General features: G+C 35.6%; 1 protein-coding gene and 1 pseudogene across 23 annotated transcripts in view; one reads left to right on the top strand and one right to left on the bottom strand.

Annotated features, from left to right (window-relative positions):
* ADGRL3 (adhesion G protein-coupled receptor L3) overlaps positions 1-27,370 on the bottom strand; it is an 882,914-nt gene that overhangs the window by 262,478 nt on the left and 593,066 nt on the right. The window lies entirely within an intron of this gene.
* On the top strand, positions 9,623-10,458 carry LOC130020778 (40S ribosomal protein S3a-like; annotated as a pseudogene).

Raw genomic sequence — 27,370 nt, forward strand, 5'->3', positions numbered from 1 at the left:
TTCAGGCAAGGAAAACATCAGTAACAGAGAGACAGAGCAGGGTACTGCATGCCTTGTATGTGTCTGACCCTTGTCAGATCCCAAGCAAGATCTTCAGTAGTCTGGGGTCCCATGAGCACTACCGTATGTGACTCTAGAGACCTTAAGCATCATTGGGGTGGCCCTGATAACCCCTAGCAGGACTGAGCACTACCTCATTATGGAGTCTTTTTAAAGACTGTCGTCTGATAGAGCAAAAACTGTTTGGATGAGCCCTCACCTCCTGAATAGTACTCAGGAATTATCCCCCTTTCCCCCGGGGAAAGAAAAATAACAATTATCTCTTGCTCTTTCCTTGCATAGCATTAGAGAGAAATTTTATGCTCTTGTCCCACACTAAACACAGCTATGCCTTTGGCCTATTATGCCCAAGAGCACATTCCAGAGCCCAGGATTAATATGAGCCCTTGGCTGCAGCAAAATGGCAGAGCCTGGGGAATGGTACCCAGCAAAAACAGTGAGACCTAGAGTACTTGTGGAGGCACAATGCCCAATGCCCTCTTCTCTGCCTGTTTCCTGTAAGAGAGGGGACCTCAGACAGGGAGTGGGCTTGGCTGGGATACTGTTGACTAGCAGGATGCTCACAATGGTTGGAATGCATCTTGGCCACAGAAATGGGTCCAGAGAGCCTAGGGAGAGTGGAGGGCAGAGGAGATTGTTCCCGTGGGGTGTGTGTGTGTGTGTGTGTGTGTGTGTGTGTGTGTGTGTGTGTGTGTGTGTGTAAGAGAGAGGGAGAGAATGAGAGAGGGAGAGAACAAGAAAACACTAGAGCTACAAATAATAGAGAAGGGTGTTGCCAAGTCCTCTACCTTCCACCAGAGAGGGGTCACTGTTAACTGAGTCCTGAGCTAGGGCAATCAGATGAGAGTACCAGAAGAGAGCAGGTGCTACAGGAGAGAGCAGTGGGGGCCTCCCTCCTCAGACAGAGCCAGGGAGCCCTAGAACCAATACCAGGGAGAGAGCTGGAATATGGTGATTCCGATAAAGAATATTGAATTCTTTCCCCTCTTGGCAGTTTTGCTCCTCTGGACTCCAGATTTCTGGAACAGATGGATGCTTCACAAGTCACAAAGAGAGGGCAGAGCCCACTGGGAGGTCACATCCCCCCTAACAAGTACCTGGGGATAGTACAACATTCCTGTACATATAATTCTAAACTTTTAGCCTAGATCCATGTTTTGAAATATTTCTACTCCGGTGATCTTTATTCATTATTGTTACTGGAATTCTTCAAATAAAACAGAGCAATAGTGGTATGACTTAGAAGTTGCTCTTACTCCTTTTTTTTCTTTGTTTTAACATGTGTTCCCTTAGAACCAACTACTGAAAACAATTTGTCACAGTTCTTCAAGAACCAATGTTGGAACATCTGTTTCCAATCTCCAATGGATAACTACATCTTCAGTGTAGACTATGGGCATTCATGATGAGAAGACTCAATTTTGTGGAGCTTTTCAAGAAAATTACACCAGGGTTACTAATGAAAAAAGCAAATGCTGTTGCTTTATGCAAAGGACAAACTGCCTTCAAGTAACTTTCTCTAAATTCATCCTCTAACCTTTAATAATAAAAAATAATGGAATGCATTCATCTGGACTCAGTAAATTAATGAGTCAATTCTATCAAAACAATGGAGGTTTATCTTCTTTTTAATATTTTTTCCCACATAAGAAGAACACCTCAGAAGATGGCACTTTTAGCCAGATACTTTTTTTTTTCTCTATAGGAGGATGACTCATAATTCACAGATGGTTTTGTGCCTCTACAACCAAAGGAGGCGAACAAAATGAAACAACCCCCGAAACCCAAAGCCCTAGCTCACTGGTATTTATAATCAACCAATTACCTGAACTTAAGCTCCGAAAAGTACTGAGAGGAGAACAATGATTTTAGAAAAGTTGGAGTTATCTTTTACTTGTTCAAACATGTATCATATAGATGAACAAATCTGTTCTACAGGAACAGAAATAAGCTTATTTATTAAACTATGTAGACAAAACTGTAGAAACATGATGGATGGTTGGGGGGGGGGGTTGGGAATGAAAACAAATTGAGCAGAGAAAAATAAAGAAAAAAAATACCCTGAGTCTAAACCAGGATATTTTAAGTGTTCTGAAAACATTTAACACTAGACATTTAATACAAACATTTCACATGAATAATATATCAATGTAACTGATTTTCATATTTATTGGTAACATTGTTTTGGGTCACGGTCACAGCCCTCCCATTATTCATGGATTTGCTCGAGCAGGCCCAGTAATGTCTATTGTTACTGTGTTTGGCATACCGAATACATCACGGGTAGCTGGCCAGGCTCTGCCATGCGGGCGAGATACTCTCGGTAGCTTACCGGGCTCTCCGAGAGGGGCGGAGGAATCGAACTCGGGTCGGCCATGTTGGCTGCGTGCAAGGCAAATGCCCTACCGCTGTATCAAGAACATTTTCAGTTTGAATGATTGTTTTTGAGCCATGGCCAGTGTTAATCAGGGACTACTCCTGGCTGGGCTAGTACTTGGAGTTACTCCTGTTGGTACTCAGGGGGACATCACGGTGTAGGGGTTGGAACAGACCTTCTGCACCAGTCTCCCGGGCTCTTTCTGTGGCTTGGGGGAAATATATTTGTGCAAGTCTTAGGGAGTGTGCTATGAGCAATTTTTTTCCAACATAAATTCTTCTATCCCAATATTTTAAAAAAATCCATCTTATAATTCTCAAATTATCTGACAGGTTAAATTATCTCATGGCAGTGTTACCATGCTGAGAATCTGCTCTTACTTTGTGGCATATCTTACAAAGATGTTTTGTCATCTTGCACCCCCCTTTATCATTTTCATTCTCAAAATTGAAACTATGTGGTGCTGACATGAAGCACTGGGTTGATTTCAATGAGTAGGTTGACGAAAAATGTATGGGAGGATAGTAAGTTCAGGAAGAAATTCCTTAAGGGTATGAGCTACCATAGTTATATCCTGAAAATCTTCTGAGCATCTGAGAATATCTGTAAAGCCTAAGGATGTCAATGAAAATTTAAGAAACTACATAAGTTGCATGAAAACACAGAAGTTCACCACCAGCAGCTTATTGGAAGACCCTATGGAGATAAATAATTATCAATTATTCCCATGCATTTTTATCCTTTGAATTTCTTTTCTTTTCTTTTTCTTTTTGGGTCATACCTGGCGATGCATAAGGGTTACTCCTGGCTTTGCACTCAGGAATTACTCCTCCTGGCAGTGCTCAGGGGACCATATGGGATGCTGGGAATTGAACCTGGGTCGGCTGCGTGCAAGGCAAACACCCTATCTGCTGTACTATCACCCCAGCCCTGAATTTCTAACTGTACAGGTTTGAACTCATTTTTTATTGTTGTCGTATCTTTTTTTTTTGACTCCGTCAAAACACAGAGAGCAAGGAAGAAGAACAGTAGAGAAAGCAAGAAATGAAGAAAGAAAAGGGGGAAATGTGGGAAGCTGATCAACGATTTACCTTTTACGAAAATGCAGATGATATGGTTTTAAAACATACCCAAAACAAAATTTTCATTTACTTTGATAAAAATACACCTGTAATTTATTTTCTTTACCTGATATTAAAGATTTAAGGAGAGCATACTTATTAACTTAGAATTTAAAGAAGAGATGGGGGAGAGAAAATAATTCTGAAAGGCAACGGCTAACACAAAACAATCTCCTCTTTTCACTGATGAAGGATACTTTGCATTAAGTGTTCGATTTTGATGAATTTGGTAAATAAAAAAGTAACTCTTTTAACTCCCCCTTTCACATTCTATTTGCCAGCAAATGAACACTTTCTTAATTTAATGACTCAGTTTTTGTAAGAAAATAATCTTATTTCAAGAAGGCATCAAGAAAAAAAAATGTGCTGGAGAGACAGCTTAACAGGGAGCACACCTCAGCAGGAAGGGGCTCAGTTCCAGCACTTGCACTATACACAGCCCTCCAATGACTGCAAGGAGCAATTTCCAAACACAAAACCTGGAGTAGTGATGAGCATTGTCAGGCATGGCCACAAACTCAGAATAAAAAGACAAAAAAAAGGGAGGACCTGAGTGATATAAGAGAGTATAGAGCATTTGTCCTGCATACAGCCAACCTTGGTTTGATAAGAGACCCCTACATAATCCCCTGAGCACCAAAGGAGTTATCACTGAGCACAATGCCAGGATGAAGCCCGAGCAATGCCAGGTGTGATTCCCAAACAACAACAAAAGCAAAAGGATAGGCAACAATTTATTTTTAATCTCCCTAAGACTCTACCCCGATAATTGGTAAAATAAATGCTGATGGAAGAGAAAACAACATTAGACAAGTTCAGGAGTATTTATCTATTAAAGGCAGTGCATGAGGATACTAATGTAAAAGATCAAGCTCTTAAAAGGGTCCACTCAAAGTGCCTTATTATTTATTACAAATTGTTGGAACTTCCCTTTGCTTATATGTAAATGGTATTTATGCCACTTAGCATGTGACATAAATTAAAATGTGAAAATGAAAGGTGAAACTATTGTATTTTTCCCCATGTACACTTGGATTTAGCCATATTTGAAGATTCCTGTTTTTTATGTCTTATCTCAAAATCTATCAAATCAAAAGCAACCTGTAGTCAAATAAAAATCTTGATAAACTACAACAACAACAAAGCTCAAGGAAACGAGCAGGTGAAAAGTAACAAAACTAATTGCAGACTCGGTGAAAACTCTGATGGTGAGTGGAGGGAATGGGGAATGCGGGAGGGGTAGGGTGTTATTTGGGGGCAGGGATCCTACTGTTTGGTAGTGGCTGTGGTGGGTCTTAGTCACATATATAGGTGTAAAGCTGGATCCCTGAAATTTTATAACATATAATCAAATGGCAAATCAAAAAGTAGGCCAGCCCCCCAAACTTTTAACACAAATGACAGAAATGTATTTTATCTTACACTTAAAAAGTAATGTGGGCTCACTAAAAGGCAGATGGATATTCTTAAGCTACATATTTTTTCCTAGAAGCTTCTGGGAGGATGGATTTGTTCCCTAGTCATTCAGGTTCTTGGAAGAACACAATTTTTTTTTGCTGTTGGAAAATCAAGATTTCTGTTTTCTGAAGAGCTGTGAGATACCCCAGTTTCCGGAGGCTACCTCACCACTCAGTTGATAACTCTCTGAACGTCTCTTTCAAATAAGAAAAACAGCAAGAGTTTGGGGACAGAGATGATGAGGAGTGGTTCACTTCTCTGATACACTCTTCGCTTTCTTACTCTTGCAAGGACTAGAGCCATTAGCTGAGCTAGATAATTCAGGCCAATCTTCAGATCTCAAGATCCCTAAAATCAATCAATCTTTAGTATGCCTTTGTCATTTAAGGTAACAAATTCACTGTTTCCAAGAAAAAATTTGAATATCATTTTAAGTCTATTATTTTCCTGCCACAATATCTTTATTAAATTAAATTTAAAAAGCATAACTATAAATAAATTAAAAAAGTATAAATTAAAAAAGTATAACTATATTACATCCAAAGAGAAGAAACAGCTAAGTTCAAAGAGGTTACTTTCTTTTTTTATTGATAATAAATTATAAGTTTATTTAAAAACAAAACCAAAAATTTATTAAAAACCACATACAGTTATGCAATCCCATTTTGACCCACCGTTTTAGTTATATAAACCATTCCCAAAGTTCAACAACCAAAAAGTCCATTACCCCATCAAAAATTGAGGAAAGAGAATGGACAGACACTTTCCAGAAGACGACAGCAAGGATATGAAAAACTGTTCATTGTCACTTGTTGTCAGGGAAATACAATCAAAGAGGTTACTTTCAGAAAATGTGATTATGAGGGCAGGGAGAGAAGGTTTGACATAAAATAGTATTCTTTTGGTTAAAAGTCTTTAAAAATGACCGTACTCCTAAAAAAATGTATGCATATCAATTTGATAAACACTAAATGCAATTAAAGAACAAAATAATGGAAAAGCCTCACGTTTGTTGTTTCCAAAAAGAAAAAAAATCAGGCCTGCAAAGATCAATAGTGTTAAATGGAAAATACTCAACTCCCTACATTTTAAAATGCAACTTTAATGAAATTTAGTAAATTATATACTACTCTCATTATCATTATTTATTATTACAGAATGTAGGGTAATTATAAATTTCTAACTCTCAGATCTTTTAAACAATCCATTTTAGGAATAAATTTGTATCTTTGGAATTGTTATTGTAACCTAGTTAGTGGTAGATAGTAAAAGGACAATTCTTTACTCTCCTGGTATTCTTTGAGGTTTCATTGTTTTTCCTGATAAGACATATATTTTCTTTCCTGTCCCTTTGAATCTGAGCTAGCAATAGGAGATACGTTGGCTGCTATATGAAGCAGAAATGACTTAGTGTCAATTCTGAGATCATAAATGATGCTGCTGCTTCTCTCTTTGGGTGACTTCCCCCCTTCTCTCTTTGACTTTTGTAACATAAGAATATATTTTTTTTTCTCTATTGGATGCTGAGAGACTATGTAGTAGACTACAAGCTAATTTAGCTAAAGTCATCCTTTATCTTGCCTTTCTCTGGCTACCTAACAGTGACCTCAGAAACACAAGTAAGTCCAGCTGAGGATGCAGAAGCTCTTTCAGTCCAAACACTCAACTGTGCATCAAGGAAATGGTAATTTAATTTTTACATTGTTGTTAAGGCCCTGTGATTTAAAAAGTTAATCATAATATAGTTTCAGGCATACAATGTTGTCTTTTAAAGTAAAAAAAATATGATTTTAAATTAAACAACTAAATTCCCATGAGAAAAAGTAGAAACATTTCCTGTTTATTCCAGTTTCCTTTTTACAGAACTTTTTTTTTTCACAGATTTCTTCTGGTAAGTAATCTTAAACCACTGTAAACACATTCTGAAAACAGCTCTTGTTTTTAAGAAACTATTCAGGAGTACTCTTGACTTTAAATTTGATGTTTATCTTTGTATATAAGGAGATGGTCAAAGTGGCTCATAAACACACATCTTCCTCTTCCTCCCAGTGACAGGATGCAGCAAACATAACTATTACCACACACCATCACAACGTGGTTCAACATTTAGCTACAGCTTTGGGTCTTGCTAATATGTCCATGGTAATGAGAAGTTAGTAAGAAATAAAAGTTTTATCAACAACATCATGCAATGCAATTGTATAGTTTACTCTCCAAGTACATATAGTAATCACAATAAACTCATTTAACTTCATTTCATTTTAAAATGATAAAATAATGCCATATCTGCCTCTGGGAAATCAGTCTGTTCACTGACAATAGTAGATAATCTTTTCTTTCTAGAATGCTATCACAATTGCTGCTTTTTTAAAGTAAATTCCTAAGATAGACTAGAATTTTTCTACGTTTAGAAAACCTTTCACTGACTATAAAAACACTATTTTGTAAATATTTTGAAAATACTTCCTATGTTTCTAGTTCTTCAATTGAATAGAAACATAACACTGGGTAAACACCTCATTTTCTCTGTCTCGGCTTTTCTATAACGAAGTGGGCACCTTTTTCATATTTTCATAAGAATTAGAAATAACCTATATAGAACTACCAGCACACCAGGCTTTTTAAAACTTCCATTTAGTTATGGTGACCTTCTTTTGTTCTTATTTTTAAATTATGAATGGCATTTCTAACACTTTTCTTAAATTTTCAATTTACCTCCTTTCCTCCCTCCCTCCGTCCCTTCCTGCCCTATGGTTAGGGGAACATCTGTGGTGTCAAAAATTGATCTCAGGTTGGCTGCATATAAGGCCACTATAATATATTTCTTAGACCCATGCACATCTGTTCTCTCTGTTCTTTCTCCTTCTCCTTTATGTTTATTTTAAAATTTTATTTGGCATACTATGATTTACAATACTATTAATGATGAATACAAAATGTTTGCATAGAAAATGCATACAATTATTAATGATACATACAAAATATTTTTATGCATAGAAAATTCCAGCACCACACACTTCACCATTGCCTCAGTATTCCCTAACTCCTAATCCTTTCTCCCTTTGTCATAGTAAATTCAGTTCTAAAGACAGGTTCTCATGTTCTGTTGCATTTGGCCATTTCTTATTCCATTACTATATGTATTTATATCTCATGACTTCGAGAAATCATTCTGTATCTTTTACTTTCTTCTGATAAATCACTCGTCATTATACTCTCCAGATCCATCCATGTAGTAGCAAATTAAAAAGGATTTTTATCTTTTTTAATAGCTGAGTAGTATCATATTTTCTATATGTACCATAGTATATATTAAAGAAACTATGTATTACAGTTTCTTTAATAAGCTATTGTTGGATATTTGAGTTGTTTACATATACTAATGGGAATAGTGCTACAGTGAACATAGGATTAAAAATTCTTTTCTGAATGATTTTTTTTAGGACCTTGGGAAAATATGCAAAAAATAAAATTAGTGAATCATATAGAGTTCAATTTTTTTTCATTTATTTGTTTGTTTTGAAACCAGACTGTTGGTATTCAGAGACTCTTCCCAGTTTGGTGCTAAAGAGTTATTCATAGTGGTACATCAAGGATCCACCCACTATTAGTCCTGGATCAAATCCAATATTCCCACATGCAAAGCATGTTTTCCAGCTTCTAGAATTATCTCCCCAGCCCTGGAAGTTCACTTATGATCTTTATTTTTCTTTACCAAAATTTTCTTTTATCAGCATAACTCTTAAAGTTATACCTGGATGGAAACTGAGTAAAAGTTGTATTACTTATATACATAATTTTACATATCCATTACAAAAATTTATATCTATGTAAAAGAGTTCATATGTCATAAATGAAATTCAAATGTTCATAAGTCTAGAATCTATAAAATGTTGTAAAGAAGAAAATGTGTTCCATAACAGTCATTTAAAGGTATTCTAATAGGCATTTATGAAAAATATTCTTGAAGGGAAAATTATAATATGGAATATATTGTGTTTCTCATGTCTCAATTTTAAATTGTGGGTTCTTTAGAATCCTACATTTAGAAATGTATGCTGAAAATCAAACATTCAAAGTTTATTTTGTTGGTCTTAAATTTGTTGGTAGTAATTATTATTATTATTATTATTATTTTTGCTTTTTGGGTCACACCCGGCAATGCACAGGAGTTACTCCTGGCTCAAGCACTCAGGAATTACTCCTGGCGGTGCTCAGAGGACTATATGGGATGCTGGGAATTGAACCGGGTCGGCTGTGTGCAAGGCAAGTGCCCTACCCGCTGTGCTATTGCTCCAGTCCCAGGTCGTAATTATTTAACATTAATCTAAATCATGGAGGAAAAATCACTCCAATGGGCTTTACTTGGGAAACAATGCAGTTAGAATGTTTCTGCTTAGTTTTTGTGAGCTTAATGATTCAAGAATTCAGTAATTTGTACCACAAAGAATGACTGACAGTGTACACCATAATAAGTTTAAATAGTTTGATAGGGACTTAGTTACATAATGTTTTTTGTGAGACCACCAAATATTGTAACTTTAACATAACAGTTTTTCCACCTTAGAAAATGGAGATGAGCCCTTTTGGCTCTCCGAGCGGCACCATGGCGGTCAGCAAAAACAAGCGCCTTACCAAAGGCGGCAAAAAAGGAGCCAAGAAGAAAGTGGTTGATCCATTTTCTAAGACTGGTATGACGTGAAAGCACCCGCAATGTTTAATATAAGAAATACTGGGAAAACGCTTGCCACCAGAACCCAGGGAACCAAGATTGCATCTGATGGCCTCAAGGGTCGTGTATTTGAAGTTAGTCTTGCTGACCTGCAGAACGATGAAGTTGCTTTTAGGAAATTCAAGCTGATTACGGAGGATGTTCAGGGCAAAAACTGCCTGACAAACTTCCATGGCATGGACCTCACCCGTGACAAAATGTGCTCCATGGTCAAAAAATGACAGACCATGATTGAGGCTCAAATTGATGTCAAGACTACCGATGGTTATTTGCTTCGTCTATTCTGTGTTGGTTTCACTAAGAAGCACAATAACCAGACTCGGAAGACCTCTTATGCTCAGCATCAGCAGGTTAGCCAGATTCGGAAGAAGATGATGGAGATCATGACTCGGGAGGTGCAGACAAATGACTTAAAAGAGGTGGTCAATAAATTGATTCCAGACAGCATTGGGAAAGACATAGAAAAGGCTTGCCAGTCTATTTACCCACCCTATGATGTCTTTGTTAGAAAAGTAAAAATGCTGAAGAAACCTAAGTTTGAATTGGGAAAACTCATGGAGCTTCATGGTGAAGGTAGCAGTTCTGGAAAAGCTACTGGAGATGAGACAGGCGCTTAAGTTGAACGGGCTGATGGGTATGAACCACCAGTACAAGAATCTGTTTAGAATCAGATGTTCATCGATAACAAATAAAAGTTTTATTTCTGGTGATGGAAAAAAAAAATGGAGGTGAATTACAACCCATATGAAACAGAAGAATGGAATAAAACTGGTAAATTAAAAATTCTTAAAAATGTCATTTTCCATTACTTTCTTTATTCCTCAATCCATTTCTTCAAATAAATCTAATCATTCTCCAAAAATTCCCAGCAGTTTAATGGGAATTTGTGTTTGGAGCACATGACTCTAATTTAATAATGGTTCTAATTATACTCAAGAGGGAAAATTGGAATTGGAATAATTCCTGCTTTCATTGAAATAAAAACAATTTACATTTGGTTACTCTACAGCCTAAACCAATACTAAATCTCAAAGCTTTTGATGAATTAAAAAACAATATTGAATGGGGAATGTTTAAGACTTAAAAATTATTATTCATAGCATTTTTACTGTGACTACAAGTACTTTGAAGAATTTATAATTAGGTCACTGCGTTACTCGGTGCTTGTACTATCAATTATAGTTAAGATATTTTCTACCATGTACCATTTCATTTTTTTTTCAAAGGACCTTTAGTTTTACTTGACCTGGGGAGATGACATAGGGTGTTGGGTATCCAGTAAAACATGGCCTTGGCTGTACCACTTTTTTAGGTCATCCTTCAATCCTTTCATGGAACACTCCCTCCTGGTTGGCTGAGTATCTGCAAGCCCTCTGAGTACTCTCGTGAGACACTCCTCACAATTTTTCCCTGTTATTAATATTGTTGAAACATCTTTAAAATGTCAATATACTTTTGTTGAATTTGTTTTCTTCTTAGGAGGGGTTAAGGGAAACTGCAGCACATATGATAGCTAAAAGTACACAAAAACATGGTTTAAAGACCATAAACCTATGGTTTTGAATAAAGAGGCCAAGTCTTTATACTTGTACAGATCCGATGTAATAAAATCCAAATGCTATTAGAAGAATCATGCCAGTTATTTGACAAAATTTCAGTGTAGCCCTATTATTTTTTCCTACTACTTATTCAAGATGAGGTACTTTTTAATTCTCAGTTCTGTCCCAGTGTAAACAGTAAAGATAAAATGAATTTGAGGGTAAGGATACAAATAAATGTAAATTAAAAAAATATGATGGTGATTGTTCTTTTTTTTTTTATAGTGGAGACCTTAATGCTCAGTGGTGATTGGGTCATTCCCCAGAGGGATGCTTGGAAGCCATGCCCAGAGATATGTGTAGGACTATACAATATCGGATGTTAAATTTGAGGCTACCATAATGCAATGTATGCACTCTCTATTTTGAGATATCTCCCTAGTCTTTGGTGATGTTTCTTAAAAGTAAAAATCCATTATATTAAGTCAATACAGTTTCACACAAAACTCAAAAATCTGCCACCAGTCACCAAAAAAAAAAAATACATACTATGGGACATTGACCTGATGGTCAAAACTAAGCAAATAAACCACAAACAACAGAGAGAAAAATGATTCCAGATTGATCAAGATATTTTAAACAGCTTTTCTAATAAGGTACCAGGTAATCAAGGCAGATTTTTGTTTCAACACCATGGAAGAGGCAGGAAGAAAATTATGTACCAGATAAGGAGGAAAGAAAAGACAATCACTGGATGCCCTACCCATTAAAAGCTGGGCAATTTAGATCAGGCACTGAGGTGGAGTCAGCCCTTCAGGGACTGCACCCACCTCAGTGCTTTCCATGGAAAGCTTACTCTGCAGATTTTGGAACTTTTGCCAGTGACTGAACTGTGTTGCCAGCTCCCCCTTGATTCTGGTACACAGCCCCTGGGCTCAGATTTCTAAAAGAGAGCAGTCTTCATGGGTTTATTTAGACAGCTTGCAGAGTCACCCTAAGTTCCCATGGCAGGGCGTTTTCACCAAGCAAACCTTAGCCATATTATTGAAGCTTCACTGAAATATCATCTTCTGCAACCTGGATAACTTAATGAGCCATCTAGTCATTTAAATCAATGAGCTATTCCATAGAGTTACGTTTCTATTGAACACTGGTATCTAAGGAGGGTACAAATTAGAGGCCACTCTCTCTGTGCCAATTACCAATGTAGCATTGTAGCGAGACTTTGCAATTGCATTCATTCATAGGAATAGAATTTTTCAAATCTAAATCAGAGATCATTACCAGCACATCCACCATATCACCCTCCAGTGTCTTACTTTTAATTTTCCTGGATAATCGTTTCAATTGTGGAAAAAATCCTCTACTTTGTCCGATATTGTCCAAATGTTCAGTTTCATTAAGTTTATAATTCCAATGAAATGCAACTTGTTCCAGGCAGGCTTGAATGGTGGTGGGAAAATTAGGGTAAAACATAATGCCCCAAAATGGAGAGAGAGTATTGACGAAACTGTCTGCCATAGAGGCAGGGTGAGGACTGTGATGGGGGTAGGGGGTTACAGGGGATGTTGGCGGTGGACAATGTGAGGTGTTCCATCATTATGTGGCTGAATCTCAAACACGAAAGCTTTGTAAGTCTATCTCATTGTGATACAATAAAAAAATAAAAAAAAAGTATTCATGCCCAGTTCAATCAGGTTAATCAATGGCTGAACAAAAAGCAGTACTCTTACATTATTAAAAAATAAAAAATATAAAACAAACAAACAGCCAAAATAGAAGTGCAACTTGTTCTACTGCAAATGCTATCACACATCATAATAAAGGCTAAAACTCGGTGCAATCAAGTCAGGTGAGCAGAATGACAGGGAGGAATCTCCTTATTGGCAGCGTCAGTCTTTCATATGGCAAAATACCATTACAATAGACTATTGGTGCTAATGTAGATGAATTCCCATCCCTTCAATTCTCATACTTTCATCTGAAAATCTGTGTAACATTTGGATTCTTCCTAACCTCGCAGGTCCATAGACTTTGAGATTTTTTTTTCTATATAGTGAGTCGGGTCACACACTGCCACAGTTCAAAGGAAGTCCATTTTCATAGATAGTAATGTTATCTGGAGTCTTCCCACAAACTGAAATTTTAATGGTGATCTTCAAGACATGATAAAGCCCTGACTGTATGGGCTTATACTTAAAGAAAAATAACAAGGAACTTCCAAGGATGCCAGTAGGGAATTTCAATTTTTAAAGCCTACAAAGTACTATTTCCCTGTTCTGATCTTATGCTCTTCACCTCTTCTTCTTTTTAGAACCTAAGCTCTCCTTTTCTCTTTTCAGTCTTTCTCGTACATGTCTTTCTGTTAGTACCATGATTAAATAAAATCCATTTGCTTATGTTGGTCATAGAGATGTCAGATTTTTAAATTATTGGCTATAAGACATATATTAGATAAAATTTATTATCAATGTATTTTTAAATGTAATATATGGTATTGTTCATTGCACAGTAGATCTCTAGGCATAAATTTGTGTTATTCTGTTGTTATCCCAAGAGAATTGTCACTTTACCAAAATCAAACTCCAGCTCACTTGAAGAGGAAGGTAAAGCATTGTGTTCTTATTTTAAAGAGGTATGCGGATTTTAAAGATGATATGAAATTTCATATCATCTCGGATTCACATTTACCTTCTTGGATTTCATACACATAAACAAAACATCTTATTTGAAATATCTCTGTAGGATATCAAATTAAGTCCATGTGTTTAAAAAAGGGGGGTGTATCAGGAGAAAGAGATTTACAGTAAAAGTGACATGAATGGACTGACTATTCATTTGTATGGCCACTAATTCTACAGGGCAACTGATCATAAATTAAGTGCTGGCATTCAGTAATAGATGATTATATCTGACATAATGAAGTTATAATGGAGGGTGTTCGCACACTGCTTGACTATTAAGTGGCCATTTATTGTCCCTGCACCAGGTGTGATAGTGATAGGCTATACAAATCATCTAGAAGAAATGTCAAAATAGGCTCCTCTGCTGATAAAGCACCACACATGTTTATTAATATAGCAGCTTGTCTTAGAACTGGCCCATCTGCTCATTTAAAACAAATCTTTTTTCAATAAATAATTCAAAGTTAAGAGCATGACCATTAGTAATAGTTTTAGAATACACAAAAAAATGGAAAGGGAAGCAGAGAATAAGGAAAAGAGCTGGACTTTAAATGAAATATTATGGTCTTTCTTTTATCTTATATCTGCTTTTCAAATGACGGGGCAATGAGGTAGTTTTTAATATGACATTTACTTTAGATTAGTATAGCGTGAGTATAGGCCGTCGGAAACAGTCTCAGCTCAAGCTGTTGCACATGCAAGGAGGGATGTGGCAAATTCCAGCAATGTTTTCAAAGTACACATTTCAATCAGTTGCAAAATAAAGTACTCGATTAAGAAATTCTCCAGAGTTGGTGTTGATATACATTTAAATTCATCAAAAAATGTAGTTTCATTTATTTTATAAAGAAAAGCATCATGTAATAGACTACATTATTGCTTTTTGGGAGCAGGGGTTGATTTTAAAATAGAAGTGGGTCCAAATCTAGAGGGGAGTTGGAGACAAGAGAGTGGAGAGACAAGGGAGCTGGAGAAAGAGAGAGCAGGGCTGCAAGATGGACCACAGAGAGACTAGCAAGGAGAACACGTGTTTGAGAGAACCTAGGCCCTCCATAACATAAATTTCTTCTATGGGACAAACTTCCTTGTAATAAACTGCTACAAAGATTAAAAAAAAAAGAAGTGGGTCCAAAGATCTATTTTCAATGCCATAGAGCTAGTACAGTGGGTAAGTGCTTGCCTTAAATTTAGCTGACCTGAATTCAATCCTTGGCATCACACATACTCCCTGAAGTTCAGCCAAGAGTGATCCCTGAGCACAGAGCTTGGAGCTAAGACCCAGCACAGCTAGCTATGGCTCCCAAATAAAACAAAGTAAAATTTCTTTTCACTAAGATGTTGCATTATCTATATAACATCAAGCTATCTTTTCTTTTTCTTTTCTTTTCTTTTTTTTTTATCTTTTAGAACTCAAGATGCTCAAGGCTAAGGGGTTTTCCAATGGGTGGTTGGATTTTATATAATGCAGTCAGTACTCTCTGCTCCCTCTTCAAGAACCATTTTATCTGAAAAAATAAACAGTGTGCCCCAAGGTGCTTCTCTGAAATGAACACAGAAACTTGAAATGAAGAAGGACAATTGCTCAAAATATGAATCCAAGCAAAGGCATGAAGCATTTGGTGACTCAAGTTGGTTTTCACTCTATAGTCTTGGCTTCATTTATTCATTCATTAAAACCTAAATGAAGTCTGGCAGGTAGCCCTTTCAGGCTCTAGAAAAGAACTTTATCAGGCTTGGTATCACATAAATCCACTAGTCATACTTTTCTAAATAAATTGCATCTTGCGATAACTAACATCTGGTGACCAAAGGGCCAACTCAATTACCTGTAAAAGGTTAAAGGGCTCAGAACCCCTTAAAATTATTTCCAGAGAAGAAAAGTCACATATTTTTCAGAGTTCGGTAATACAACAAATGGATGGAAGGGTGGAGAATCCACAGACAATTTAAGTAGCAGAAGAGAATTTTGTAAATAAAAATGTAAGGAAAGGGCCACATTGATATTATTGAGTCTACCCTTGTCTAAGCCACAATCTTTCCTAGAAGAGGGCGAACAATATCTATTAAAAATTGAAATCAGATTACTCAGTATTCTGTAAAAATCCTTCATAGATAATTTTTCTTAAAATAAAACCCCAACTCCTACAAAGATTCGTTGTTTTGTTAAATTTCAATTAATCTCCTGGACCTTTTTTTTATTGGCTCATCTTATAAATTACTGTTTTACAAGAACCCCTATAAGTCAGTTTTATCAGAACCACCCACATATCCTAGCAATAATATGATCATGATGGGATCGTTGTCTTTTACACTGCCCAGATGTCTCATCAGGACTGTTTTCAGTAATGCTATGCATGTTTAGCTCCAGTACTCCAATTCTTAGTAACTTTCTATCCAGTTACAAGTACCCTCCTCCTTGGCTATAAACTCCTACTAGTCTCTCTTTTCCCCTATAACAGTAGATGGTAGGGAGTGGGGATGGGGGGGGGGGGGTTGATGCAAGACAGTTTTTCTGGTTTAAATACAGTCCAACACAAATTTTCCCTAAAAATTTTTCTGGATGTTCTGGATCGCCTAATTACCCTGTTATGCACCCCTCCTCCCATCATTTTCTCCTTTCACTATGCTTGAAAAATGTTAATGTCCATTTATTTCTGTTCATTTGGTTTTCCTTCTCTGTCTGGGGTATATGCTGCATGAGGAATGGCTCTTGAGAGACTTGTAATCCATACAAAACTATCAACACTTGGCACACACAAGGAGAAAATCAGCGTTAGTAGCAGAAAAATAATATTAATATAACTTTTATAACTCAAGACCTTTAGTAAAAATGTCCATCAGTGACTTCAGTGATGGTCAGCTCATTTTCATTCTTCACATTTCAGCTTAATGTGTCTCCTTCATAGATTGGCTTTGCTATATCAGCTTCCTGTATACCTCATAGTCTAAGCTGGTTATCATCTTCCTTGTTTAATCCACAATTTATCTAGTATCTGTACCCTATAAAACAGGTAAAACCCACAAGGGTAAGTCTATCTTCTCTTGTACACTATGGTATCAACAGTTTATTCTAGAATCCAAGGCACGTAGTAGACAGACAATGTAGGGTGGCCAGGAAAACTTAATCGGACTTCATTCAACGTTATATCTTTCAAAAACTCTTCAGAAAAGATTTTATTCATCACTTCATTAAATAATCAATTTAGTTCAGGGCTAAATGAGGTGCAAGGACATGGTTTTCCTTTGCTGGCTCTATTTACTTCCATCTCTCTATAGGTAAGTCTCACCACAATTGAGGTAGATTTGGGCAATCTTATATTCACATATTCTGAAAATGAAAATGCTTGATATTGGGTATTTCTTGGGTGAATTTTGTCTTTTGTCCCCTCTAGCCTTCCCTCCCTCCTTCTTTTTTCCTTCTTCCTTTCTTCATTTTTAGTTTGTGGGTCATACCCAGATGTGTTCAAGGATTACTCCTGACAGGGTTCAGAGGACAATGTATACTGCCAGGGATTGAACCCAGGTCAGCTGAATGCAAGAAAACTATCTTTAGAATTGGGTAGTAAGAACAAGTGGATCAGAGAGATAGTATAGTTGGTATTATCTCTCTGGCCCACTAACTGCATTGAAGCTAACTCTTGAATATTGAATGAAAATTAGTCTTTTAGGAAAGCACAGAGAAGAGCTAATGAGTGGATCCCCCCCCGCCCCATTTTTATCTTAATTGTTGCCTTTGGGTCCACACCCAGTGTTGCTCAGGGATCATTTCTGGATGAACTCGGGCACCATATGTTGTCCGGGGATCAAATCTGCTTCAATCATGTGCAAGGTAAGTTTCTTACCCATTTACCCACTATACTATCTTTCCAGCACTTCTGATGTGTGTGTGTGTATGTATATATATCCATATAGTTTATTTATTTATGTTGCTTGATTCTTTTATACATGTTTGGAATTTTGAGTGAATATAAATTAAGAAAGAAGACAGGTTTTCTAAAATACAAAAGTCAGACTTGGGGCTGGAGAGATAGCACAGCAGGTAGGGCATTTGCCTTGCACGGGGCTGACCCAAGTTTGATTCCCAGCATCCTGTATGATCCCCTGAGCACTGCCAGGAGTAACTTCTGAGTGCAGAGCCAGGAGTAACCCCTGTGCATTGCTGGGTGTGACCCAAAAAGCAAAAAAAAAAGTCAGACTTTATCATAATTACGTCAATAAAATTTGAGGGAAAAAAAAAGAACACTGAAAATCTTGAAGACTTAAGTGTCTTGATCTTATCTGGTATACACTATGATGGATTTTAATATCAACTAATAAAATATTGCTGATAAATTATATTAAGTCATGTTTATATAATATTTTATAAACTTATAAAATACTTTCAGATATATTTAGTGTTTGATATTTCAACAACCTGAGGAAAATGTTGTTGTTTTTGGCTATAAGATTATCCATGATAATTTAGTAAATTGGGGCTATCAATATTAAATGCAAATGTTAGTATTTGCATTATATATTCTATTCATCTCCATCTCAGATAATCTAATGAGAAACTTAACAGAAACACTTGGTTTGGTGAGGGGGATTGCTTTTCTTTGAAATTTAATGATGGAAACAATTTCTTGATCAGTGCCTTAAGTAGCAAAAGAAAGGCGCTTCTTAGTAGTGAGTGAGCCTCGTACATCTTGGAAGTGAAGACAGTGATTGTTGATGTTTAAAGGATAAATAACAGACCATCAATATCTCTCACACAAAAGCATATGCATCTGGACCACCAAGGAAACAATATTTTTATTCTGAAAGTGGTGATATGTTGGTAGATGTCTTGTCTGCATGAGATGCAATTTCATTCTTGCTTTTTGAAGTTGTTGCCAGGTTATTTTACTATAATATAGTGCTACTCAAACTCAACATTTAGATGAGGACTGGAGTTTAATACTCTGAGGTCATAATGTCCAACTGTATATTTCCTGTTTTTTTTTTTAAAGAAAACACTTATTAGTTAACCCTTTAAAACATGATTAGTGGCCTCTGCTCAAAGATGTCAGAGAAAGAGGTTTCTTGGTTTCTTTCTCTCCTGCTCTTTACCGCCTATTCCCAGGATCTGGAAGAAGGGCTGCCCTTGCTCCAGTTCACTCTACATGACTTCCCCACTTCCTGTATCTGTAAATAATCAGTCTTTGTGATGTTTTGCGTGGGTGTACTGCACTTATGCTACCTTCAACCTAAACAAATCCATGTGGTTTTTACTTCCCCAGAGGTGTAGTGAGGATACTGAATGAAGTGTCAACTCACCTGGAGTTAAGGGTTGCTTCGCTTCCTCAAAGGGTTTTAAGGAACAAATTATTTCAATACACCAGACCCATTTTTCTGCATATACAGTCCCAACCCTTACTTTCCATGAGATCTTTAAGTCCAGACAATGGATTCAAAGAGTAACAGTGATTAAAAAAATTGTTTTCCCATAAATTTTCATCATACAGCTCCGTAATATCCATTGTCAAGTAGGAGTTGATCTATTCAAGAAGAGAGCACTGGGTGGGCACATTTATGCATGAGCTGTGTGGGTGTACCAAAGTGTTGAGCACTGTGTAGGAGTGGGTATTTATTAGCTGGTAGGATGAAGCTACTTGTTGCCTTTGAATATCAAGGCCACCTACATCTTCAGGTTTTGATTGTGATAGTTAATACAACTAATAATCAGTTTTCTGCTCTAGGCAGTATGAGATTAAATTTTAGTATATAGGTATACAATTATCTTTATGTGATAGTGTAAACAAGAATCATTTTTCGGAGAGAATACTGAACTACACAAAAGAGGATATTTGATCACAACTATAATGTGACAAGTTAGTTCACTCATTTCTATGCAAATTGCAAAATGTTATCTGAAAAGCTGACTTCTTTTGTGTGATAAGATTGTAAAAATCTTTGAGAAACATTGAAATACATTTTATGAAGTGAGAAGGTAACATACTAAAGCAACAGACTTTTATTTATAGCAGAAAACAACAGATACATTTTTTAAAAAAAAGTTTTCTGTGGAAGCCAGGATATTACTATTTAAATAACTTGTGTCTAATTGTCATCTTAATATCAACACTGGAAATGAAGGGGTATTGATCATTCAATTCTGGGACTGTGTAGTGCCAGGGACTCACACAATGAAGCCCCACACTTGCTCTAACACTCAGTCACAAACTTGGTCCCAAATAAAAAATACACATGGGATTCTTGTATTAGAACTAGGCATCACCAATGGTAGATGTTATGAGTTCATACAATGTCCACTCAAAATCATGACTATTCCCTGGAATATCCAAAATAATATTAAAATCAGTACTTTCTGGAATAAAGAAGATGTTATATGGATACCTTTTCAGTGTGAACATATAAAATTATCTTCAGAATATATTATTAGTATTCATATTTTAAGGACTTGTAATGCTTCGTAGAAAAGTTACACTATTTAGAAAATATTAAATATTATCTCACTGAATAAGAAAAAGCATCAACATTTGCTTTTTCTGAATGAAATTAAAATCATAGTACAGCAAAGAGAACTTGGAAAGTATATTAAACAGCATTCTGAGGACATCTAGGTGAGGGAGCAGTCTTAGAAAAATCATAGGGAACTTGGGGTGAAGAAGTGTGAAAGTCAAGAACTGGACCCTAGGCACAGTTGCATAGATGTCCTAAACTTGGAGACTTTCTTCTACCTTAGATAAGAAATTGATTCATAAAAAAAAAAAAGAAATTGATTCATCATACTCAAATTACAGATCATTATCATTGGGTCGGTCTTTAGTGATCCTAAAAAAGAATGTTCGAATCACAGCGGTATGAAGTCTTTGTACTACTGTCTTTATACAAAGTCTTTATATAAAGTCTATGCTGGCCTTTAGAAGCACAGACATTCTCTTCAGCCATAGAGAACTTAAATTCAAATAATGCCCTCTCATTCAAGGGAATTGAGAGCTATCAGCACAAATGAATTAAGAACCCAACTTGAAAAATTTCCAAATCACATTATTCTCTAATTATTTCCAACATATGAATTATGTCAATATGATCCAACTTTAAGAGCATTCTGTTGTTTTAAATAATAATTGTGAACTTTAGAAGAAACTACTTATGTTATATATTAAAACTGATAAAATCTCAATTTTTTTTTCTAATCATTGTCACCGTCATCTGTTTTTTTTATTGATTTACTCGAGCAGGCACCAGTAATGTTTCTATTCATCGCAGCCCTGAGATTTCAGCAGCCTCTCCCTACTTGTTTTTCCCAACGACTGGAGGCTCTTTCAGGGTCAGGGGAATGAGACCTGTTATAGTTACTGGTTTTGGCATATTGAATACACCGTGGGGAGCCTGCCAGGCTCTGCCATGCGGGAGGAATACTCTGGGTAGCTTGTCAGGCTCAAATATATATATATATATATATATGTATATATATGTATATATATACATATATATATATAATTTGTTGCCTACTGTCTGAACTCCATCAAACATGGTGTGGTAATTATAAAAAATGGGTAGGGATTGTCTTATGATATGTCCGGAAAGCATCCTGGAGGGTGATGGCGGATGGGTAGTGGAGGTCGGCTGCCATGGTTGGATCCCTTGGGGTGGGGAGGGTTCTCACCTGCCTCCCTCTGGGGCACTCTGAGTGAAAACAGCCTGGCATGTAGTTTATTTCTAAAAACATTGAAAAAAATGTATTTCATCAAGTTCAAAATTCCTTTTTTTTTTTTTTTGGCTCACACATCTGGTGATGCTCAGGGGTTATTCCTGGCTCTGCATTCAGGAATTACTACTGGTGGTGCTTGGGAGACCATACGGGATGCTGGGAATCGAACCCGGGTAGTCAGCATGCAAGACAAACGCCCTACCCGCTGTACTCCAGCCCAACTTTAAAATTCAATTTAAAACAACTCAACTTTAATTATTAGTACATAGCAGTATCATCATACCAAGCTTGTTATTAGATATATAATTGTCAGTGTTTGAATGAAAAAGTGATATAATCATTACAGAAAAAAATGAAAGTATACATTAAAATATTTTTCATGTATTAGAAATGATTGTATTATGTATATATGATAAATGAGAAAGCTGTTTATCACTAAAATTCTCAATCTATACTGACTTGTATGCATTTACATAATATTTCAAATATCAAAAATGTCTGGTTTTTATAAATGTATAAAAAGAGTGCTTAAAGTCGTAACATGTGAGTTTCATTTTTATTCATATGGTTTAAATGTAATTTAAATTATGAAATTATTTTCTACCATATAATGTCGGCAAAAAAGATGAATTACAAAAAGTCCTATCAGTGCACATTAGATCAAAGAGCCAGGACTGCTCAATGACAATACCAGATGTCTTATTCCTATGTTGTTTTAATCAATACTAAGTGTTTTAATACTTCATTAGATTATATTATACATTAATGTCAATTTTTATGATAATTTTTGGCTATAACCTATTTTGGATATATATGCACCAGAAAGAACAACACAACTTCTCAGTGTGTGAATCTGTAATTCCATATGAAAAGGAGACTAATTGCTTGACATTATTCTAGTCCACTGACTGATAAGATGCCAACTGAATCACATTTATATTATTATTTACAACAGAAAAAATAATGCAGTTATTTAAAAGTCCCCAAATATTTCAGTTGATTTTTATAAACTCTGCTTGTCCTAGAGTATAAGTTTTAATACTCAAAAATTACAAACTTCATGGATCATGATCTAATATTACACTTCTGATTAAATATAAAATCTTACTGAATTAAGACTATATAAAACAAATACTGTTTTCTGTCATCAGCTCCATTAGTAGCAGTTTTCCATACTGGAAACAGAAGAGTCCAATTACTATTAAATTCTATCTAGAGAAGAATATTTGAAATATCTTTAGTAATACAAATATTTAATTATAAAATTATGCATTTTATTTATAGGGGGATTCTTTCAAACAAAACCAAAAAAGAAAATAAAATTTCACTTGGAGGGCATGTACCAACTGTAATATTTTTGTGCCAAGTAAAATACTCCTCTACCTCTGCTACAGGTGAAAACAGAGCTTTACACTTAAAATTCTCACTTACTTGCCTTCACTGACTCATCCTGCTGGTAATACAGACATGATTGTAGGGTATAATATTTTGCATGTGACTATTTAGGAGACAGACTAAAGGTTTGAAGCAAAGGATTACTGGTAAGGGCACCTCACCTTTTTCAGAAATACAACTCACAATGAGCCCTGCTAAAATCTCTAATGTGCCTATTTAAAAGTAAAAATGCAAATTTCTTGTATTTCCTATTATGATTCATAAAATTGGAAAATTCATCTTAAAAACATGTAGGACTGATTTGCATACAAAAATAATCAATCCCACTAAGTTACTATAAAATTGAAACAAATTTGTTTTAATAACAAAAGTTTAAAAATAATAGTGCTTCTAGATGAAGCTATTTTTAAAAAGTCCTGATAAATGAGGCATATGGTGAGAAAAATTACTTTTATGGTGAATGCTGATTCAGGAACTTATTTTTATTAAGTAGTTTATAGTGAGGGCTGTGACTATTTTTCTATTTATAGTGGCAGCTCTGGTTAATTACCTTGTAATGTATTGTGACATTAATGCACTTGTAAACTATTGGAATTTACACCCCTATTCAGCAATAAAATCTTTAAATTGAAGAATGCATATAGAGCCATCGCAAGCATAAATTATGAGTCCAAAGGCTATGTGTGAACACATTACATTTAAAGAACAAAATTTCTCAGATTAACTTATCAGGGGATATGTGACAACAAATTTATATAGTACAACTGCACTGAACTATTTATTATATCACATAATTCAAGGTTAGTTTTCAAATTTATACTTCATTTTTCTAATGGTTACTAAGAACATACTGGTAATAAAAATACATAAAATACTAAACAACAGTATATTATTATAAGATAATTTTCCCTATGAACTAACAAGCAAAATAGAAAAATATGATCTATGATCTAGAAAATTATAATCTAGAAAGAGTGATGGTGATGTGTGAATTAAAAACCAAAATTATTACTTGAAAGGAGAAAAGACAAAAAGGGATAAAAATAGGATGTGGCTATACATATATATGCATATAATTACTTTCTATAATACATGCATATTTTATAAATCAGTTTTAAAGCATTATTCAAGAGTTTCCAATGATTAGCTGAATGTCACAGATACTCAAATAATAATCATTATAAACATTTATATAAATGTATAAGTATATATAAGAAAATCTAAATCATTTGCTAATTTGTTTCCAGGAACTTAAGTATTATTACTACACAATCTCACAAAATATTTACTCACTAGATACGGGATATAAATATTTTTTAGAGAGATCGGTTTCACATATTATATAGATTCAAATAAAACTTCTAATAGGTTCAAATAAAATTTTTAATAGGTTCAAATAAAAACATTTGAGTAAGGTAAGCGACTCCTTACCCTTCGGTTTTATATATTTGCCTTGCAAGCAGCAGACCTGGGTTTGATTCCTCCGCCCCTCTCAGAGAGCCTGGCAAGCTACCAAGAGTATTCCGCCCACATGGCAAAGCCTGGCAAGCTACCCCTGATGTATTTGATATGTAAAGAAAACAGTAACAAGTCACACAATGTAGAAGTTACTGGTACCCACTTGAGAAAATCAATGAACAATGGGAGGACAGTGCTACAATGATACCAAAGGGTAATTACATATGTAGGTAATACATAATAGGTACCTTGAATGATTTCATTGCTTATAAATTATTAATGACAGTATATAGAATAACTAAAGAGTAAATGAAGATGAGGGCTGCAGTAGAAAAATTTAAAGAACATTTTTTTGGTTCCGACTAGTTAATGTTGTTTGTAAACTGATAACATTCAATGTTTGTCTTTAAATGAAATGACAATTAAGAAAAATGGTGCAGGATTTTTGGTAATAGTATTTGGACAACTTATATGTCTTTGTATTTATGTAAATAAATGCACTTATTTTCAAAATTGCTAGCCTCTGGCACTAAAATAATGGCCATTACTTCAATTGGAAAAATAATCACAGCTATTTACTAAAATCTTTGAGTTAATGTTTATAATGGAACTACACACAAATTAGAAGTGATCAAGACAACTGTTCTATGGCAGAGACCACAGTTTGAAGATGTCTCAAGCAGAGATGAATACTGGAATGTAGTTGCCCATTCTTTACCAGGTTAGTATATACCACCACTACTTTTACTAAGATGGTATGGTTTTAAAGCAATGCTTCTAAAGATGCCTACTATTAATTCTTAAGGGTCTAATAATTTGTATTAGATATTTGTCAGGAACTTGACACGTCATTCCAGTTGCTAATCCTTTTTTTGTAGGTTGGTATTATTATTATTGTCTTATAAATGACTCAGACTATTTAGGTGTCATTCAGATCACTAAAAGCTCAATTTTCTTCCACCCACCACAGCAGTGAGTGCAAAGGTATACAGAAAGAGCAACATTTTATCTAGGGTCTACCAGGTTCCAGACTGTTGTCTATATTATTGCTTATCCTAACAAAGTCAACAGTGAAATTTAAACTATGTAGAAGTTCAGAGAACCAGGGATAAGACATATCTAGAACCTTCATTTTATCAGTCATTTCTTTTCCTTCTAAATGTATTGGCTTCCTTAGTTTTGCAATGAATCTAAAAAGGTTCACATTTCACTCATTTGGATCAGGGCACTTAATTGAGATTCTTGCATCAAAGGATGGAATCTGTTTCTACCCTCTCAGGTTGACAAAATAACTCACTTTCTCCAATAAGACATTAGCAAAGATCTTATACTCAGTCTTCAAAAACATCTGAACTTTAGGACCTGGCTACACTTGTCACAGTACGAACAAAGCCTATCTTTCCCTACTAGATGTTGACAATGAAGGTATGGTCATCATACCAGCTGTCATCTAGATGAATAGAAAACATATGAGTAGATCTTTTCCCTTGCAAAACATGCCAGCCTGCAGAATACTATTTGTTCTCAGCCAAATCAGCACACAACAACTCAACCAACTCTGAAAACAATGATAAACATTTCTTAAGTCACTAAACTTGGGAGTATTGTTATATTACTCTACAAATAATACTACAGTACATTTACCCAAATCTTACTGAAATCATGTTTGAAGAGCTGAATCAATTTACATCAATATACTTTGAATTTTGGTAGGAAAAAAGTCTACTAGAAATTAATGTATCTAAAATAATGTTATTGATTTAAAATTCATCTAATCCTCATGAGGAAATGATGGAAATTTTTGCCCATTTCCCCTCTATCTGTCAGTAAAATGGGTTGTCTAACATATTTCTTCAATAAACGTGCTAACTACACAGTTCTAACTAATTCCCCATCATCTTATACTCGGCTTACTGAAACTCCTCTCTTTGCCAATCTAATAAGATCTACAATGATATCAGCTATTTTCTTCATACCCCAAACCGGAAATGGTAGGAGTTATTAGTCTATTAACTTAGTACTATTTTAAAATAAATTAAAGTGTCCGAGAAATGCAGCAGTGTGGGCTCTGGCCTTGCATGCAGATGACCTAGGTTTGATTCCTGGCACCACTATAGTTCCCTGATCACCGCCACGAATGAGTCCTAAGTGAGAGCCAGGTTTAAGTTCTGAGCACAACTGAGTATGGCTATGTCTCCTCCCCAAATGAAATCAAATATTTTTGATATTCTTTGGAGCAGATGCACATTCTAATGGTGCTCCCTGGCTACTTCTGACTCAATACATGGAGGCTGTGTGCTCTAGAGGATTGAAACTGATGCTCCCACATGTAAATCACACACTCCAGCCCTCTGAGTCACCTCCCCAGCATGCATGACACATATTTTTCTTAATGATTCTTGAACCAAGGATGCTGATCAAGTGGTAGAGAACATGATTTATAAACAAGTTTCAGTGTTTTCTCTCTCTGGGATGGCACTGTCCCTGAGTACAGTCCAGTCTTGATCCCAAATAACAACGAATTTACAATGCTTTGGCCTAAAATAAAATATAAGCTCCTTGGCAAGGCATGCAGACTCTTTCTTGATTTACCTCACTACAACTTTCCCTTGTCTCCTTCAAGAGTTCTCCTTGTTTACTGTGCATTTGGCACATTTCCTTAATATCACACACATTTTCACATATACATATTTGTTAGTTCATTTAGCTTATTCTGCTTCCTCCCTGTATAATTCCCTTATCACCCTATTCCCTTTTCTTCTTAGAAAAGTGAGGATTCATCTTTCAGAATTCAGGTTGCCACCTTTGCTTTTAGTTCCTTAAATAGAAATCACTGTATGGGTCCCTGCAA

The sequence above is a fragment of the Sorex fumeus genome, unplaced genomic scaffold (assembly GCF_029834395.1).
Source record: "Sorex fumeus unplaced genomic scaffold, SorFum_2.1 ptg000013l, whole genome shotgun sequence".
Lineage (NCBI taxonomy): Eukaryota > Metazoa > Chordata > Mammalia > Eulipotyphla > Soricidae > Sorex > Sorex fumeus.